The sequence below is a fragment of the Lutra lutra genome, chromosome 10 (genome assembly GCF_902655055.1).
Source record: "Lutra lutra chromosome 10, mLutLut1.2, whole genome shotgun sequence".
Lineage (NCBI taxonomy): Eukaryota > Metazoa > Chordata > Mammalia > Carnivora > Mustelidae > Lutra > Lutra lutra.
This window is the reverse complement of record NC_062287.1, coordinates 7,799,436-7,820,145: the sequence shown is the minus strand read 5'-3', so window position 1 is coordinate 7,820,145 and position 20,710 is coordinate 7,799,436. Positions and strand designations below refer to the sequence as shown.

General features: G+C 39.8%; 1 long non-coding RNA gene across 2 annotated transcripts in view; it reads right to left on the bottom strand.

Annotated features, from left to right (window-relative positions):
• Positions 1-20,710, bottom strand: part of LOC125078207 (uncharacterized) — a 170,074-nt gene that overhangs the window by 29,071 nt on the left and 120,293 nt on the right. For both annotated transcript variants that reach the window (XR_007120825.1, XR_007120824.1), the window contains exon 2: positions 12,006-12,091. This is a non-coding gene — a long non-coding RNA (uncharacterized LOC125078207). The remainder of the gene's footprint in view (positions 1-12,005; positions 12,092-20,710) is intronic.

Genomic DNA, 20,710 nt, shown 5'->3' with positions numbered 1-20,710 from the left:
CATCAGTTTAATGACATCACTCAAGGGGGGACAGTCAGAAATATCATAATCCCCCTGAAATGATGTAACTGGAAGTAGATAGTACCAACTTTGAATCACTGTTTCTTAAACATTTGAACCTGAATCTAATCAAGCCTCACGATCTAACCGTTTACAGGAAATACAGAGAAACACGTTGAAGGATACTCAAGGAAAGCAATTAGCCAAATCTTTTGTCTACAGGACAAAAGAACTTGTTTCCCCCTAAAATCAGTAGCATTTATCCAAAAGGGGAGGGAAGAGTTTATAGAATAAAGAGACATAGCTACTAAATACCACTAAATGTGTAGATATCATTAGGATCTTCATTTGAACAAACCCTCTTTGAATGACTGTGTCTAGATATTTTGCATTTGCTTTTCCAGAAAGCAAACATCCTACTTGACTCTATCTGTGCCCCAGGTTATTAGTCTTTATAAACTAAGAGGTATCAGCAAACTATGACCTGTGGGCCAAATCTCACCACTGACCTGTTTATGTATAGCTGGTGAGCTAAAAATAAACATGTATTTACATGTATTTATATATATAATGTGTATATAAACACATATTATATATGTATATAATGTATATAATGCATATATTATATATGTATATAATGTATAATAATGGAAAATTATTCACCCTTAAAGAAGAAGGAAATCCTGTCCTTTATAACAACATGGATGAATCTGGAGGATATCACGCTATGTGAAATAAATCAGACAAATACTACATGGCATCACATATATGTGGAATCTGAAAATAAAATGAACTCATAGAAACAGAGTAGAACATTGGCTGCCAGGAGCTGAGGGTTGGGGGAAATGGGGAGAGGCTGGTAAAAGGGTATAAACTTGAAGTTATAAAATGAGTAAGATCTGAGGATCTATTGTTTAATATGGTGACTATAGTTCACACTATATTATATAATTGAAACTTGTTAAGAAATGAGAATTTAAATGTTCTCCGCAAAACAAGAGAACAAACAAAAACAGGTAAATGTGTGCAGTGATGGATATGTTAACTCAGTGGGTTCAGTCCCTTTCCCCATATTTTTACATATCAGATCCTTATGTTGTATATGTTAAAAAATCTTATAACTTCATTTGTAAACTATACTTCAATAAAGGTGGGGGGGCGGTATACAGAAGAAAACAAAGAATATGGGAGAGAGACCGCATGTGGCCCACCCCGCCAAAAATAGTAACTGCCTGGCCCTTTACAGAAAAAAATATTTACCGACCCCTGTATTAATTAGTTGGGATCCCTTGTCCTCTGAATTTCAACTGGGTGGGGCCAATGGGAGAGACCCCAAGAAGAGCTCTGAGGGTGAAAGGAAGGAGATGCAAGTATTTATTCCTCCATCTCTCTCCTTTCTGGCAAACTATTCTCTTCAACTTCCAGGAACCTTCCTCCCCTTGCTTCTTTGGGCTGACAGGTGATAACAGCTTCTCATGACTGCCAGCCTTCAGGCCCTGCACCATCCCTTGATTTTCTTGAACCCTGGCTGCAGCTTGGTAAATAGTCCCTTTATTAACATCTCTTCAATTACCTCTTTTGAATAAGCCATCTGTTTTCCTACCAGGACCCTGACTCATGCAGACTACATGTTTAGATAATAACTTTGTTTGGCATGATAATGGCATGGTGGCTGTGTTGGAAAATGTCTCCAGACAGAGATGCATCCTGAAATATTCATGGATGGCAGGATGGCTGGACTGTGCCCTTAAACACTCCTGAAAAAGAAGTGGATATATATGTATACATATATATCAATTATATGATTCTGTCTAGTTTTATGTATATATTTTAAAAATCGTGACATAAAGAACAGTTGTACTTTAATCCTACATTAACTGTTCAATTAACTAAAGAATAATGATATTGAGTGAATCTTTTTTTTTTAATTTTTTAATTTTTTTTCAGCATAACAGTATTCATTATTTTTGCACCACACCCAGTGCTCCATGCAATCCGTGCCCTCTACAATACCCACCACCTGGTGCCCCCAACCTCCCACCCCCCACCCCTTCAAAATTCTCAGATCGTTTTTCAGAGTCCATAGTTTGAGTGAATCTTTTTAAAGAGCAAACAAAGATTAGGATAGGCCCTCTGATTAAGAATAAGAACTCTGGTAATAAAGATCTGGGTTTAAATATCACTTTGGACACTCATTACATAAGAAGTAAAGCTTTCTAATTATTTCTCCATCTCATTTTCTCATCTGTAGAATACATAAGATATTTGTATCATAGGACTATTGTTAAAAATAACTAAATACATTAATGTATGCAATGTGCCTGGTACCTAGTAGATGCTTAATAAATTATAGTTGACCCTATTAATATTTTTTTTAAGATTTTATTTATTTATTTGACAGAGAGAGATCACAAGTAGATGGAGAGGCAGGCAGAGAGAGAGAGAGAGGGAAGCAGGCTTCTTGCTGAGCAGAGAGCCTGATGTGGGACTCGATCCCAGGACCCTGAGATCATGACCCGAGCCAAAGGCAGAGGCTTAACCCACTGAGCCATCCAGGCGCCCCGACACTGCTATTAATATTGATCATAATAGCTCATATTCAGAAAACAGAATGGAATTGAGATGGGGATCATAAAAAAAGAAAAGGTGGCATTTACAAAGAATATTTTAATAGATATGTGTCCTCTGCTATAGACTGGATTTTTGGGTGATATTTCTTTTCACTGGAGACCTACATTTTTTTGCAGGCTAATTGAACTGTATCATTTGAGATAAGTGCAGTCAAAGCTATTTAAATAGCATGTAGCAATTAGGAAACTAGTTTAATGGAGAAAATCTCAAAAGGGAACCAATTTTTTTCCCTATTTGACAGAATGAATGTTTTAACACCTTAATAGGAACACCACATTGGTTCAAACCTTCTCATTGGGATGGTTTTCGTTCTAATTGCATGGAAAGTTAAATCACGTTATTACAAGAACATGAAGAAGCACAGATGTTTTGTGATTTAATTTTATAGCTGTCCCTCTGAATGGTTCAAAAGAAAGATCTAGTGATGTGTTATGGTGCACATTTGTTTTAATATTTGGCTAGAGGTTCTTGATAAATTATTAACTGATCAACATGATGTTGTGTGAAAGGGCTATAAAACAAAATTATGTCTCCACTGAGATAAGTGAGAGGCAAAGATGTGCTTATTAACGGTGTCTACACATGAGCGGAGAATGACAAATTGAAACAATTCTGCTAGTAACCTCAAGTCTAAAAATCACTTTAACCTGATATATTCACTTGATTGAGGAAGCATTGCTTGAGGCTTTCAAATTTCTAAGTAATTGCTCTTATTTTCTCCCTCACGTTGGTTTAGCTGTGTCTGCAAGCGCAGATGGTCTGCCCTTTGTTTTACCTCCAGTGATTTGGCTGTTTCAGCTTTGCCATTTAACTGGGGCAACACGGGCTCCCTCCAGAGTCCCTTGGGTCTCTATCAAGAGACGGCCCCACCTAGGTGGCTCCAGTGGGCTGTCCCCAGTACCCTAATGCTTTCCACTTTCCACACACAATTCCAGTCTCCCCAATCCCATTTTCCCTGTCACACTAAGGATGTGAAAGACTAATGCATTTAAACTTTTACCTTTTCCAGGGAACTCAGAATTTCAACAGGAGTCCAAATCTTAAGTGTAAAGTGTGTGAAGCTCTGATTATGTACAATTTGGGGCTCAGCTCATGTAGGGGGCAGAGGTGAGAGAAGGTAGATCATCACAGTGGGTTCAGGTTTGGGGACACTCGGAAGGCAGAAGGCAGTGTCCAGCCTGCATACATCTACCCAGGACACACAAGGCTCTAACAGAGCTAGGCCTCTCCTCTATGTCACTTATGTGAGTCTTACATGCCCCACAAAGCAAAAGTAAACTGTATTCAGTTAAAGACAAAAATTTAGCATATGATTTTCTTTTTTTTCTTAAGATTTAATTATTTATTTTAGAGACAGAGAAGGAGAGCAGGGGGAGGGACAGAAGGAGAGGGAGAGAGAATTTCTGGCAGACTCTACGCTCAACAGGGAGCCCAACTCAGGGCTCGGTCTCAGAACCCTGAGATCATGACCTGAGCTGAAACCAAGAGTTGGACGTAAAACCAACTGTACCACCCAGGTACCCTTGTGACTTTCTGTTTTAACACCCAGTGAACATTCATCTCTGTGGTACCAAAATGTTTTCATGTATTGTACTATGTGATCTTCTGACAGACTCTCAGCTATTTGCTCCCATGGCCTCTGCAATTTTTATAAAAGAGGGAGGAAGCTAATGAGATATTACGTATAGCTATAAATGTCACTTGAAACAAGAAGCTATGCTGTTCACATGTTTCAAGCTCCTTAGAGGAGAGATGTCTGAGAAGCTATTCCTTCAAGACATTTCCCTTGGCAATTCAACAACCTCTCTTAGGAACTAATCTTGGTAATACCCTAGTGGAGACAAAAGGCTTACTGGTTTCCCTCTTTTGAGTTATATGTTTATATTCAATAGAGATCTTCGAGAAATAATGTTTTAACCCAAAGTGGTGTTCTTCAGAACACTTTTGCCAAGCATGTCAATAGGTACGCCTGGAAAAAGGATCCATGGGTCAAGAAGTTCAGTGAATTCTAAAATCTCTGCTTCCTTTGTAGTGATTCAAAGTGCATGTCAACAATCAAGTCTCTGAGAAGTCCTGCAGTCAAGAAAACTTCTTGACTTCGTGTAACCCAGGTTTTACCAAATTTTTTATTTGCATATTTATTTTGAACCCTATGAAACAATGTTCCAGAGAACACACACTTATAATATGCTGGTTAACTCACTGGCCCCATTCAATGGCCTGTAAATCTTAGTGATAAAGCATGGGATGTGTGCCGTGGGAAAGAAGGGAGTAAAAATACAGACCTAGGTATCCATGAATACATAGGTTTGCAAAGCATTATACCTAAACTTAATAAATAGGGCTTTCAGATACATGGGTGACTACTTGTCAAATATATTAAGGTGTTATTGCAATCTATTAAGTATGAATCTGTGTAAAAGCACCATGAGATTTTAGTGGCTTGTTCTGCACCTTTTTTGCACTCATCAGAAACTGAAAACATAGCTATTAATAATGTGGGATATCTGTAATATTTCTTGATGGTAAAAAGGGTTCTTTGTATAAAGAAAAGAAAAAGAGGTAGGGAACGACTGCCTTCACCCAAAGGAGGGACTGTATTGATTAGGAATTTGGGCAAAATGCCCGCAGATGGGGAGACTCTGAGGGCACAAGGGATGATTCCTCCCAGAGCATAACACACAGCATCATCTGGTCTACCCATGAGCAGCCTGTGTGTGTAGAATCCAGCGCTGTGGACAGATCTCCTGGAGGCTGGGGTTCTACGGGGTGCTTGGCACAGCATGCACAGTGGAACCGATGTTTCTGGGTCCCAGCTGTATAAATTGCTGCAACGGCCAGATGTGCCCGTACTGACCCTGTTGTGTGCAGCGTGCACATCAACCTCAGGGACCCTTAGGGACTTGCTGGCTCTGGGAGTCTAGGACAGCAGACTTCTGCAAGTTGTGCATCAAAAAAGTAAGACAGACCCTCACGGAAAAGGAAAAGCATATTCACAGATGCCACTCTCTCCAAAGAGAGAGCAAACGCGGGTCTACCCAATGAAAGCAAGTTCTATAATGCCCTTCATCACAAGGGTGATCACTCTGATCAGTTCAAAGAGTATGGCCAGCCTCGTACCACCTCATCATTACTCCACAATCATTACAGCCCGGGTGCTGAGATGATCATGGTGATTATCATTGCACGCACTTATGCTAATAGCATATTATGTGGCTTGGATCACTTTTTTTCCCCTAGTCCAGCTGATAGACAACATTTAATTTTGTTCTTGGTATAAGAAAATCCTCAGCATGCTGCTGCATTTGGGCCTCTACACACAGTCTGGATGAACTGAACTTAACAGAAATGTCCACACTTGAATCAGAGCCCCTCACCCTGAGGCTGACCATGCAAGCTGACCAGGAGCACAACTGGATGCAGCCAGATTCTGCTTCTGCTCCTCGGAGCTGGCGTGCACGCCCCGCAGAGGTGGGCGAGTCAGTGCTGTTGGCAAGGGCAGCAGGCTAACACCATATGGGGCGCAGAGGCCTGTCACTGGCAATTGGGAACTCTCGGACTCGAGTTTTTCCTAACGACCCAGTGTTGTTGACCTGGAGAGAATCCAATCCAGAGGAGTGACTTTTTATTTAATTCCTTACTTCACCCTTAGCTGCAAGCTTTTGACAATTGCATCTGTGACTCGGGACCCAAATTCTTTGATATTTTATTTTGCCAGGCTATTTCTCCTCTTGATGGTTTCAAATTGTCCTTGTCACACGGTGTCTACAGTTTCTGCTGATTTTTCTATGTCGCCTATTCCAAACCGTGGTTCCAAAGTTTTCATTTTGGAATCTTGAAACACACATTATAGCTTTAGATGGCTAATAGTGAAAAGACCAAGGAGACAGAAATTTGCATCCTTCTGTGAATTTTAGCTTCAGATTTCTTTCAGGAGGAACATGATTTCTTCCTGGAGTTGTCATTTTATACATTTGCAAATAAAGAGATAATTAACATTTATAGCTGAAGGTCCCAGCTTAGAGCCAACTAACAATAATAAGTCTGTCAACATAATAGAAAGCACCAGATTAGTACCAAATGAAGTGAAGGAGTTATAGAACAGAAAGGGATAAAATGAGCCAATGGTTCAAAATTCCTGGCTCTATCTATGCAATGCTGGGCATTTGGAAGAAAACTGAATGTTCCAATTAGAACTTAAGGGGTTTTCAAATACTTAGATTAATTGTAAGCAAGGTTTTGGCGGGGGGTGGTGTTGTCGTTTAGTTTTAAGTGCTGGGTATTTAGTGGACAATAGTGTCTCATGAAAAAAGTTTTTATTCACAATGTTGGGAATTACTGATTCTTTACTCATTGGGCCATTTACTCAGCAGTGACATCATTCTGGCTTTTGACTATGTGTACGCGATACCAAATGCTTTTTGAAGGAACTGATCAATTTATTTGGGTCTGTCATTTTGTGGGGTCTCATGAACATGTTTGCTCAAGCACAGAGTTCTGCAGGGCTGAGTAAAGGTTTTCAGATGAAAATGCGATGTTTCACTCTCTGGGGATCTGAATAAACCAGCTGAGCTTTGTTTAACGCAGGCCTTATTTTGTTATTTGTTTCAAAAGATGTGGAAAAATTATCCTTTTTAGGAAGTTGAATTAAAGTATCACCCAGAGGGAGAGGCCCTGAATGAAAGTAAAGAATGGCTGAGGAGCGATATGTAGTACAGTTTTATACATGTCCTTTTGAAGAGGCACTTCAGAGGCATTTGGAAACTAAATGAAGAGGATAGGGGGGCTGGTCCCTGGGGCATTCAATTGACTAGGAAGCAGGCTGACAGAGAGCAGTGTTTCTAACACTGTGTTCCTTCCATAGACCATGTTCCTCTGAGCGGGAAGAGATGTGCCCGGGAAAAGTGCATCATGCTCTGGTGAGTTTGGAAACTTCTAGGTTGCGCAGAACGAAGCAGGTTTCTTTATTGCAGAACCTATCAGAGCCTTAAGTGTGCTTATACATTGTGCATTTCCAAAAAGAAGATTATAGCATCAACTTTTCAAAGGTACCTTAACCACAGGACAGTCTTTTAGAGACATGTCTCTTAATATCTCTTCGTGAGATGCTTCTAGAAACCCATTTTAGAAAGTTTTCACGTAGTACAAAGTCTAGGTTTTAGAGCAAACAGATCAGAGGGTAAATCCTAGCTCCATCTCCTACTTGCCCTATGATCATAGGCAAACCGCTTCCTAGTATGAGTCTCAGGTCTGTCAGTGTAAAATGTAGATTTTGATCAGTATAGTACAGAATCTTCATAAGAGTAGTAATAAATAGAAATTAAAATTATAACAGTAAAACACAAAATAAATGTTAATCTGCATTATCATTAATTCGAGTGATGCATTATAAAAATCATCACTAGATATTTATATTAACAAATTTTTTTATTTAGAAGGTTAAGTTCTTATTTTAAGGACCGTGCCAATAAGGCGGATATTTAACTGAAAAGATACACTCTTACATTTGACAGTATTCTGCAGAACAGTTCATTTCTGAGTAACCCCATAACAGCAAAGTAGCCCCAAAGGAGGACCTTACTTTTTATTAAAAAATAGTTGGGAAAAATCTGCCCAATTCTACCCACAAAAATGTTGCAACCAACTCCCTGAGTATTTGGAAGGGACACGGCCAGTTTAGGATTTATGTCTGCTCTTTAAAGTCTGAAATAAGCCGGATTGTGTAAACATTTTGGCACAGTACGCAGGGAGTTAAATACATTACTCGTGGCATTATTAACAGGTGGTGTGGGAATAAGTTGCTATGGAGAGTTCATGCTGCAGTGTCAGCAGAAGAAAATGTATTTTATAGGCTTGTAGGGAGAGGGGAAGGGGGCAACGAAGGTTCCATGAGGTCTGATGCATGAAGATGACTGAAAAATACTTTCCAGCTGTCACAACGGCACAAGGGGTTGGATGATTTCTTGTAGTGTTATGAATGTAAACGCTATTCAATTAGCTGTTTCAAAAGCATAAAGGTCGTTTCTAAAAGAGAGCAATTTCTAGGCACCTGAAATGCTTGAAAGCCCATTATTTTCCAAGTCGTTCAGTCTCTGGAGAGAGATTGCCTCCCTTCCAGCGAAGGCTTCCTAGTGCTCTGAGGATATAAAAATAGACACACAAGGAATATATTCTCTTTAATAAGCAGAGCGGCTGTCAACTTCTACAAAGCTGAGCTCGGGTCAGGATTCAGTACACTCACAAAGCAACTCCATCTCTTCCAGCCACCCGAGTTTCCAAATAATAATGCAAGAGGGACAAGAAGGAAAGAGCTCAAACCACAGGAAGACAAACTGAGGCTGGGATTCAGAAAGAATGTTGACCACAGCATGGAAGACGAGGAAAATGACAGAACCTCCTTTTCTGAAGGGTGTGTAAGGCAGAAGTACCCAATCTAGGATGGCTAAAGGATCTGTGCAAGATTTCTTTATATGTATATATATGTTTTTTCTTCTTTCTTTCTTTCTTTCCTTTCTTTTTGAGAATGAACAAAAGGAAACCATTAGTTGTCAGAAGGGAAGAACCCAAATATTCTCTATTGTGGTTAGGTAGGAACAGAACCCAACACGGTGCCCGACCAGAGGAAAAACAAGGGTTGGGAAGGAAAATACATTGGGTCCTGAGCAGGAGCAGGGCTGTGCCAAGAGCTAGCCCTGCACTGGACAAAGGCTTAGGATTGTTTCCTGTGCCTCGTTCAAGTCCAAACCACCTAAGGTTTCCTAACTCTGTAGGGATTTTTTGACAAGCAGGTGAGGAGTTTTCACAGTCCATATTATTCCATTATTCCTGTGTAAGGGATGAAAGACAATCTTTTTATGTAGCTAACCCTGGAACTATAGCTCTCTTACTTGGGAAGCCATGTGGCTCCGTCCCAGTTATCCATCTATGAGCCCTGCAGAATTCCCAAGAGCCTCAGAGATCCTGGCCATCCTTGGTTTTACAACACTACACTCTCACAGGCAGTAGCCTTGGGACAATTTAGTCTAGGGTTAAGAGTGTTGGCTTTGGAACCTAAGGAAACCCTGAGTGAAGGTTCAAGTCTCTGTTCTGCCATTTAACGGGCCATATCCAGCTGGACCAGTGACTTCCCATCTCTTCAACTTTGCTTCCTCGTCTGTGATATTGGTGACAGCCAGTTCCCCCTCCCAGTGTTTTTTCAGGATTAGATGTGATAAAGCGCAGTGGCTAGTACTTAGCAAACACTTGATAAATTGTAGTTACAGTTCCAGTCGGAAGTGGGAGGTTTCTTGGTCTCTGCAAAGAAAGGATTGCTTTGGGGGCTTGCCATGGTTTTGTGAAGACACCAGGCCCCATCCCAGGGTGGAAATTACCCAACATCTCTTTTTATTACTACAGAAATGAGGAGAAAAGAGACGGGCAGAAGCACTGACACATATACCCGGCTTCCCAGATCTTTAACTCCTCTAACTCTCCTCTCACCTCCATCTCTAATTGTGAACCAAGACCCAAGCCAAGCACTCTGGTCTTGTAAGCATTTACAACAGCTGAGCTGGGTGAGGACTCGTGCTTTCATCCAGTAATTTAAGTAACTATATTTGAGTTTCTCACAGTATGTTTGGGATAGCATAGGACCTGCCAACATACATCTGTGTTTTTCTAATGAGAATTATTCAGTTGGCAGAAAAACCAACCAAGCCCTTGTAACCAGGAAATATGATTATAGCATTCGAAATTGTCATTTAATTTGTTTTAGTATTCAATCTGTCCTCCTGCATCCAGACATTCTACACCCAAGCCATGAGCAAATGCAGTCGGTTCATATGTATTGCAGTTACAGTGGGTGTACAATATATGTACTGTGGCCCCTCTGGGCATTGAGATAGGCCATGAAAAGTCTGAACACGAGGGCTTTAACCACAAACACAAATTCAAGGCCTCCCCAGGTCTCTGCTTCCTGCCCCACGGAGAGCCTCTCTCCTGCTCCCCAGGTGTCGACCTGTCACGTGTCATTTAGGGCTGCGAACTGCATTTCTGCAGCACAAGCGGAGTGAGGTTGGTTCTGTGCGATGCCAAAGCTGACCATCCAGCTGAACAAGGATGTTAACTTTCTTTTCTTGCGTGATGCTAAATAATTAAATGAGTTTGCTTTTCATTAAGTGGCAGATTTAGAGGTTGTTAGAGCTCAAATCCCAAGTCTCTTAATCCCTTATTGTACCAACTAAAAAATGCCAAGGTTTAGCACTCCCTTGGCTCCCTCCTGTATGCTTCCCAATGCCACTTAAAACTGAAATTAATATTAAAACCACTCAAATATGGGGCTGTCATAACAGAAAAAAAAAAAACAACAACAGGTGGTTGACTCTACTTTGGCCTTTTGAAACTGCCTGGTTATTACCCATCATTTGATATTTACCATCCTTTTAAACTAATCATTTGCAAAACTGTGCTCAGCACTACTCCCTAGCCTAGCCCACCAATCTTCTCCCTGCTAAAACCATGAACTTCATCCTTCTCTGCTCCCTAACCTCTGGTTCATTTCAGTTTGGTCCTCACTGATCACTTATCTTTTGTGAGCATTGTGTAACTGGGGCTGGGGTCCATAACGACAGACTGGTAGGTTTGGTTGAGGAAGAAACTAATCTTCTAGAACCACATGGCAGATGTGGAATTGGGGAAATAGGAAGCCAGAATTTACTGAGTGCCTACTGGTGACAGGCATTCATGTGCATTATATCACTAAGTCTTCACAATAACCCTGTGAGGACATGCATAATTATTATACTTTCAAAAGAGAAAACATGCTAACAGGAGTTAGGCAATTTCACCAAAGTTGCAGATAAAAGCGGAAGAACAGCAGTTTGTGCCCAGATCTGACAGAATCTAGTCCAAGAACTATGACCGCAAGATGAAGGGATCACCATTCTCCTAGTCTCCAGGGGTGAAACCTTATCCTCACTTTAAACTTCTCATCTCTTTTACTTCATCAGGCTGACCTCAGCTGCAAGCCACAGAAAGTCCTAACTCCAGGGAACTCAAACAATAGGGAAATGTATCATCACACATAACAAGAAATTCAAAGATTCATCTTCAAGGCTCCACCTTCACTTCTCCAACTTCCCGTGGCTCTGCTCTCCTCTGCGCTTTGCCTGATAACAAGATGGCAACTCACAGATTCAGACACCACATCCAAACACAACAACGTCCAGGGAAAGAAAGTGGGACAGGTCTAATGGTGTTTTTTTCTTACAAGCAAATACAACATTTCCACAGCCTGAGGACAGCTTACCTCACACCACTCTGGTTAGACCTGGACGTGTGCCCACCTCTAAACCAACCCCTGGGAAATAATTATAGGTAAATCAGGATATACTCACTGGTGCATGGGATGGATGGAGTCAGCTTCCTTTCCCTGAAGTCCAGGACTATGTGAAGGAGAGGTATATTCCAAACCAGGAATTCACTAGGAAGAAATAAAATAGAAATTAAATACTGGCTCCACTACACTCCCCACCTCTCCAACTTCTGCCTCTTCTATTTCTTAATATTTTTCATGTTTACTCTCTTATTCCCATTGGTCCAACTGAAACCCTTTTAATCCTCTCCCAAAGTTATTCTAATAGCACCCTAGCTAGGCTCTCCACCTCCTCCATTTCCCCTCATGTCTATGCCTCATTAAGCTTCCTAAGGTGCACTATGACCAACTGCCCCTTTTCTCCAGAATCTATAATGACTCTCAAGTAGATGCTATAGACCTTTCAGGATTCAGACCCAATTTCTTCTTCCAGCTTCATCTCATGTAAATTCTCACTCACTAATCAAAAGGATGTAGAATTCAACTACTTTGAACAGGTAAGAGGATAACTTTCAAAAGGACATGTTGAGGGCAAAGGCAGCTCAGATGTACATTACCTTTAACGCTGATTATAAGCCATGTGTTAGGACATTGGCCCAGCATGGAGAAATGAGGATGAGCCCCATAATCATTTCTATTGATACGCCTATTTGTCCTGCCTTTAGAGTAGGACACCTTCAGGAATGATTTCCACTGAAATTACAAGAAGAAGATCCTGACACCCTTTCAGAACTCTGTGGGTCTGGATACACCCAGATCCATGCTGCCACCCATGGATGACACCTACTCTTACTAATGCAAGTTCACCGAAGACTCTTCTGAGAAGCAAGATTTGGAGAGATACATCTCATTAGAGAAATCTTGGTCTTTGTTCCTTTGTTATCTCTAACATTGGTATAAAAAATGATCTATTACAAAAGTAGATTAAGATATTCCTGATTGGTTGAAATTCTCTTCAAATCCATTCATGTATTATCATAGGAACGTGTGTTCTCTGTCTCTCCTCCATACACACACACACACACACACACACACACACACACACGCCATGACAGCTTTGATTTGGGATTATGCAATAATCTATTGAATAAAAAACCAACCTGGTAAAAAGAATCTTCAGAAATTTTACTCGTTTCATGATTCCCACCAATAATTCGAAGAACATACAATGTGCTGTCTCAAGCCCAGGTGTTTAAGACTTATGCTCTTATTTCTTTTCAGCAGCCCCTCCTGGATTAGCCCCACCACTGCCCTATCTCACAGTCTCTACAATGACCCACTTCTCATGGAAAGCAGCTGAGGGATGAGAGGGGAGATAAAATGATTGAGTTTCTATATGTAACTCTCACCACAGATTCGAATAGCTCCTCTTGGGGCAGGAGGAGGAGAGGGCTATCTTCACGGCCTCTTTTGAGGGTGGAGATAATAAATAATCTCCCACTAGAATCAAGGCACTCCAACTTCTTAATATGAAGGGACAACATTCAGAATCATAGTGTCCTCTCTGATGTCCAGAATCATTAGATAAAACCCACATTGCAAATACGGGAAAAGCAGAGAACTCCAGTACTATTTAGAACTCCAGTACTTAGAACTACAAACGTTCTAAGGAAAAAGGGCACGCAGGTTTATCAATCCCAACTACTTCTTTCCTGTTAAAAGATCTCTTCACACCCAGGCAAAGTTAATGGCTAATGACTAATTTTCAAAATGACTGAAATCTAGGACACCTACCAACCGCCATATGGTCCACCTCCACACACCCTCATCACAGGCAAGTATCTATGGTGGAACGTCTGTTAGAGGTAAGAGAAGAAAAGGCATTGAGCATGAAATTACCTGCTGCATAAAAGAAGCTTAGTAAGGGAATTAAATCCAAACATAAAACTGAGAGGTTCAGACTGTCTACTCATTGCTGTCGCTTCTTAGCATCTGCCAGATAGAAGTGCATGGCTCTAGAGAGGTCTGGCTCTTGAACTAACCAGTTCTGTCTACTCCTGGCTATTCCATTTTTAAGTTCTGGTCAAACTGAGTCTAGAGTTAAGGCTCAAAAGAAACAAAAACCGATTACCTGGGAGCTTCTGTCCAAATCAGAAGATTTGGAGTTGGAATTGAGCCATCCATTGAATGAGACCCTCTACTGTTCATTGTGTGTGAGCTGAGATGTGACAGACAGTATAATGCAGATGTTAAGTTCAAGGTTTGGGGGAGCCAAACAGGCTTGGGTTGATTCCTGGCTTTGGCACTTAGCAGTTGTAAGGCCTTGGACAAGTCATTTATCATTAGTCCCTCCATCCATAAATTGGTCTATGCCAATGGATACAGAGAACAGATTGGTGGTTGTCAGACGCAGAAGCTGGGGCGGGGGGTGCAGGAGAAATGGATGAAAGGGATCAAAAGGTTCAAATGTCCAATTATAAAATAAATAAGTCATGGGGATGTACAAAACAACAACAGAAAAAAACTAGGTATAGTAGGAAATCCATTAAAAGAGTTTCTACCAAAAACAAACAAAACTTCAAGAAGCATCATATTAAATGATGAAAAATAAAAAGCTTTATCTTTGAGATCTGGAAGAAGACAATGATGCCTGCTATCATTATTTTTATTCAACATGGTATTAGAGAGTCTAGCTAGAATGGTTAGACAAGAAAAGAAAATAACAGGTATAGAAATAAAGAAAACGTTATTACTCACAAATTATTTGATCCAATACATGGAAAATCCTAAATAAACTACAGATGAATTATTAAAATTAATAAGACAGTTTAGCAAAGTTGCTGAATAAAAATCAGCATACTAAAATGAACTGCACTTCCTATTCCAGGAGCAAATAGAAAAGTAAATGTTGTAACCATTTACAATGTGGTCAAACATATGAAACATCTAGGAATAAATATAACAAGATAGTTATAAAGAAAATTATAGAAGTTTCTTGACTGAAAGGTGTTTTGGTGTTCACAATTACGTTTGGTTTTCTTCCATCCTATATACTTTCCTGCTCCTGATGTGACCAACATGAGTTGGTTTGAAAAAGAAGGATGAGTGGAACCTTTAAGAACCAGCATGCTATTCAGCGATCCTTCTTCCCCACTGCCCCTACAACCAGGTGTTGATGCTTCATCAGCCCAGATTCTTGGGTAAGGATGACACAGAGTGGATCCCCAGCTGACCTACAATGGACATGTAGCATAGGCAAGAAATAGACTTTGGGTTAAGTCACTGAGCTTTCAAGGTTGGCAGTAACCACAATATAACCTGGCCTATCCTGTCCATTACAGACACTAAATAATCCTCAAATAAATAAAGAGATGACAAAATTCAAGGACTGGATTACAAAACTCAATAATCAAAAGCACATCAGTTCTTCTAAATAGTTTAAATAGAACTTGATAATCTGATTCTAACAATTCAAAGGGCCAAGAAAAGCAAATCACTCAAAGATGATCAAAGGTGAAGAAACTGTCATTTAAGATGTATTATAAAGTTACAGTAATTAAGACACTGTTGACTTAACACAGGAAAAAAAATGATGGGACACAGTCAAGAGCCCACAGTCAGACCCACACATCAATGTATACTTAACCAATGACAGAAGTAAAAGCAATGAGGACAGGACAGACTTTTCAACTTTTCCAAGAGAGTTACTGGGCAACTGTTTATGCACAGAATAAAAAATGAAACTTGACCTCTACTTTCTATCATCCACAAAAGTCAATTCTATGTGGATTGAAAATATACCCATGGGGAAAAAAAAAACTATAGATTTTTCAGAAGGTAATATAGGAAAATATTTTCACAACCTCAAGTTATGAGGATTTCTTGAGATATAAAAGCACAAATAGGGTAAGAAAAGAAAATTTAAATTTTTTATTTTAAATTTTTTTTTAAGATTTATTTATTTATTTGACAGACAGAAATCACAAGGAGGTAGAGAGGCAGGCAGAGAGAGAGGAGGAAGCAGGCTCCCCGCGGAGCAGAGAGCCCGATGTGGGGCTCGATCCCAGGACCCTGAGATCATGACCTGAGCCGAAGGCAGAGGCTTTAACCCACTGAGCCACCCAGGTGCCCCAAGAAAAGAAAATTTAACATTAAAATTAATAGCATCTATTTTTGAAAAGATACCATAAAGAGGATGAAAGTTACACCATAAACAGAGAAAATTTTTGCAACATGTATAATCAATGATTTACTAATATCAAGCCACACAAAAAGAAACCTTTCAAATCAGTAAGGGGCAAAACCCCAGTAGAAAAAATAGACAAAAGACTTGAATGAGCCCTCAATAATAGAGAAACTCAAATAGCCAATAAATTCTTGAAAAGATGCTCAACTTGTCAGTAACCAGATGAATATATATTAGAGGAAAAATAAGACATTATTACACATGCCTCAGACAGAGTAAAAATTATTGTGACAAATAAGTGGAGCATAACAAATAGCATGGAGGACATGTGGAGTTAGGAGAAGGCATTTGGGGGAAATTAGAAGGGGAGGTGAACAATGAGAGACTATGGACTCTGAAAAACAATCTGAAGGGTTTGAAGAGGTGGGGGGGTGGGAGGTTGGGGGAACCAGGTGGTGGGTATTAGAGAGGGCACGGACTGCATGGAGCACTGGGTGTGGTACAAAAACAATGAATACTGTTATGCTGAAAATAAATAAAAGAAAAAAAAATAAATATGAAAAAAAATCATTGTGACAATATCAAGTGTTGGTGAGGTTGTAGGACAAGGGAAACTCTCATCCAGTACTGGGGGGAGAAGATGGGTATGACTCTTTTTTGAATTTCCATTTGGTATCACCTGGCAAAGTAGAATATGTGCTTATGTTATGATCCACTAATTCTACTCTATTTAAATGCACTAGAGAAAATTCTGTCTGTGTGCATTCAAAAATATTTAAAGAATATTTTAAAAATATTTACAAGAATATTTAAAGTGCATTGTAAACAATGGGAACAACCTAGACATCAATCTTAAATAGATCGGCTGAACCATGGAACAATCATACAATTGGAATAGTATACAGCTCTGAATAGAAAGAAATGACTGTTAGTTCACAAACTGGCCCCTGCTCATGAAGGGCAAGGAGTGACGAAAGAAAGAAGTCAAACACTCCAGGTCAGTGGGCAGAAAGTTTAACAAGCAAGGGAACTTATGTAGTTTATGTACAGGTCTTAATGGGATTCGGTCTCATGTACTGTACAGATGGGTACCTTATTCTCTCAAGAACAGGTCCTTGAAAACAGCTCTTGCTGCGGGAATGGTGAAACATGTCCCCTTGATAACCTCCCCAATCACATCAATAAAATGGATAAATCTCAGGAACAAAAAAACCTTAGAGAAGTTCCTGCAATGCAGAACAATTCCATTGATATAAGCTAATAAACATGCACAATTATCTAGAGATATGAACATTTTTAGTAGGTCAATAAAGAAAAAAAAGTATGATAAACATAAAAGTCAGGAGACTTTTCTTCTGGAGAAGAAACAAGGGAATACAACTGGAAAAGAGAACCTGGTACCGTGGAAGGTGGGCTTCCAGTGCAATGGGGATATTGTATTTTTTAATAGGGGTGGCAGGCACATGGGTGTTTACTTTAAGCCATACATATTCCCTTATTATGTGTGCATTTCACAAGTTCCTTCAAAAATCATTTTGAAATGATTATAGATTCAGAGGAAGTTGCAAAATTAGTACAGAGAGGTCCCTGTATTTCACAACTGTAAAAAATGCCTCTCCCTCTCCCCCCAGAATAAAAACCAAACATTAAAAAAAAAGAAAAAAAACTAGTGAGGAAATGAGATTTGTAGAATGTGAATTTTGCTGAGCAACAAGCCTGGAGAAAAGCTGGTAAACTACAGAGTGATTTTTTTTTTTTTACTTGTCTTATTTTTCACCTTGGAGATGAAAGTATCAGGGAGCTATGGCCAACTTTATCTAGATAAAAAGAAATGAAACAGGACTGAAGAGATGGTATTGGAAAGTCACATTTAAGTACTTGAGGAATAATGTGATTCTAAGGTGAACTAACTCCAAATGAAATGTTCTCACTAGAAAGGCAAGAGAACATTTATTTTGAAGCTATTTGGGAATTATTTCTTCTGAAACTGACATTAAATTAGATAGAAACACTCAAGAGTACATCCAAGATATCCTTATGTGGTCTTGGATACATCAAGCCCTTTGGATTTTAGATGTAGAAAACTAAGTTAACTTTGCAATAAAGCACCCCCATTTTCCTCTGTCAGTTATCCAGAAATTAAAGATGTTGCTAAAATTAGACTTGCTCTTAACCAGAAACATTTACTTGAATCAAGAGCAGCAAGCCCTTAAGCATTTCTGGTCCAGCCTGGGCAGAAGTATTTTTGGTGTCCTCCACAATAGACAGCCAAATGACCTGGAATGAAGCCCTGGCATGACCACTTATTAACTGTGTAAGTTTGGTTAATATCTCTGAGCCTCTGCTTTTGTTATAGGAAAATGTGAATAAGAAGACCTACCTCAAAAAAGTTGTTGTGACTATCTGACTACTAGCATGCCTAGTACTTGGTGTTCAAAGTATTAGCTGCCATTGTAACTCTTACTGAGAGCTTACTTTGTTAATAGAGAAACACAAATAAGCCTGACTATTAAGATCTATCTTCTCACTGGCATGTCATGATCAATGGAATCCCTGACCTTGGTGTCTCACCTGTGAGCCTTCCAAAGGCTTGAGCATTCTTTGAATGTATGAGGGAGAGGGGTAATAGTCTGAATTATTTTGGTAGATTTTTTGATAAGTCAGTAGCATTCATTACCTTCTAGCAACAATGAGGTCTCTGAGGCAGTTATGTTTCAATGGAGAGAAGAGAGATTCGAGAACAATTCAAAGTGAGGGATATCATAAAGTTTACTGACATCTCTTCACAAAATGGGGACCGAGATGAAAGATGGCAGAGCTAGGATTACAGCAGAAATCACTTGTCCGACAGTCCTCTCCCATTTGGCAAGGCTGACATGCCTCCACGCTTCCCTTTCTGCACTTGGTCTATTCTCCTTTGGATTCCACTTAAGGAAAAAGGAAGCCATAGATGAATTTTTCCCTAAGCATCTCCCCTCTCTAGTCCCAGATACTGCCCAGATGCTCCATCCCCAGTGTTGCCACTGAACTCATGTGTGTTTATTTGCATTTATCTTTTTCCATTATCATCCATAGGTGACTTTATGTGCCAATTCCTAGTGCCCTCCTAAATCATGATCTTAATGGATGTAGGAAGGTCCAAGCCCAGGTCATCCTTGGAAGATACCTTTTTGCAGTACTGACCTCATCCATTGTTGAAAGTAGAATATGGTAATTCATGTTCCATCACAGAATGTCCCTTCTTTCATTCTCTGCTTAAAATTCATTTGATTAAATAAGGTGGGAATAGTTAGGATAATCCAAGGTGAGGTAGGAAGAAGGAGAGAAGCCTTTGCCCTCTGAGCTCCTGATCAGAAATAATAATGTCTGATGTTAAGTCTAGATCCTCTTTAGTGATAGTGATGAGAAAGAGCACAATAAATGAGTTTACAAGACCAGTGCTCTAACCCTTGAGCTTTGGAGCCAAGAAATGAGTTTAATTATTAAGAGTAGTGAGATGAATTTGTCATCAAAAATTAAGAGCCAACAAATGTTGGTGAGGATGTGCACTATTGGTGAGAATGTAAATTGGTACAGACACTATGGGAAACAGTACAGAGGTTGCTAAAAAAAATGAAGAATAAAAATACCATAGGATCCAGAAATCCCACTTATGGGTATATATTTGAATGAAACAATCACTATCCCAAAGAGATGTCTGCAACTCCGTGATAATGGCAGCATTATTTACAATAGTCAAAGTATGAAACCACCTAAGCATCCATCAACAGATGAATGGATAAAGAAGACATGATTGATTGATATGAACATAAATATTTATGCCTGTATACACACACACACACACACACACACACACACACACACACAGTCATAAAAAAAGGAAGGAAATCCTGCCATTTGCAACAACCTGGATGGACCTTGAAAGCATTATGCTAATTGAAGTAAGTCAGACAGAGGAAGAAAAATACCATGTAATCTCATTTATATGTGAAATCTAAACAAAACAGAATGAAGTCATAAATACAGAGAACAGATCAGCAATTGCTGGAGGTGGAGGATGGTGGTAGGCAAAATGGGTGAAGGTAGTCAAAGGATACAAACTTCCAGTTATAAGATAAAGAAGTTCTGGGATGTAACATATGACATGATGACTAGAGTCACCACACTGTAGTGCATATTTGAAAGCTGCTTAGAGAGTAAATCTTCAGTGTTCTCATCATACATACCCACACACAAAACTTGTAACTATGTGTGGTGATGGATGTCAACTAGTTGTATTGTAGCGATCATTTTGCAATATATACATATACCAAATCATCATGCTCTACACCTTAAACTTAGATGGTATTAAATGTCAATTGTAGCTCCATAGAACTGGGCTTGGGGGGAATGTATCCAACCTAAAGGTGTGGAAGAGGCCACCCTCCTGCCAATAAGTCACCTCCTTGCTGCCCACCTTGGGATCCTGGTGTTGCCAGCCTTTGCCCTGTGTTGAGAAGTTCTTCCCCGCCTTTACTAACTGCTTTCTCACACCTGCCTTGAGCAGGAAGAGTTCAGGCTTGATCAAGGACCTGCAATTGGGTCACCAAAGTGCTAGAGGG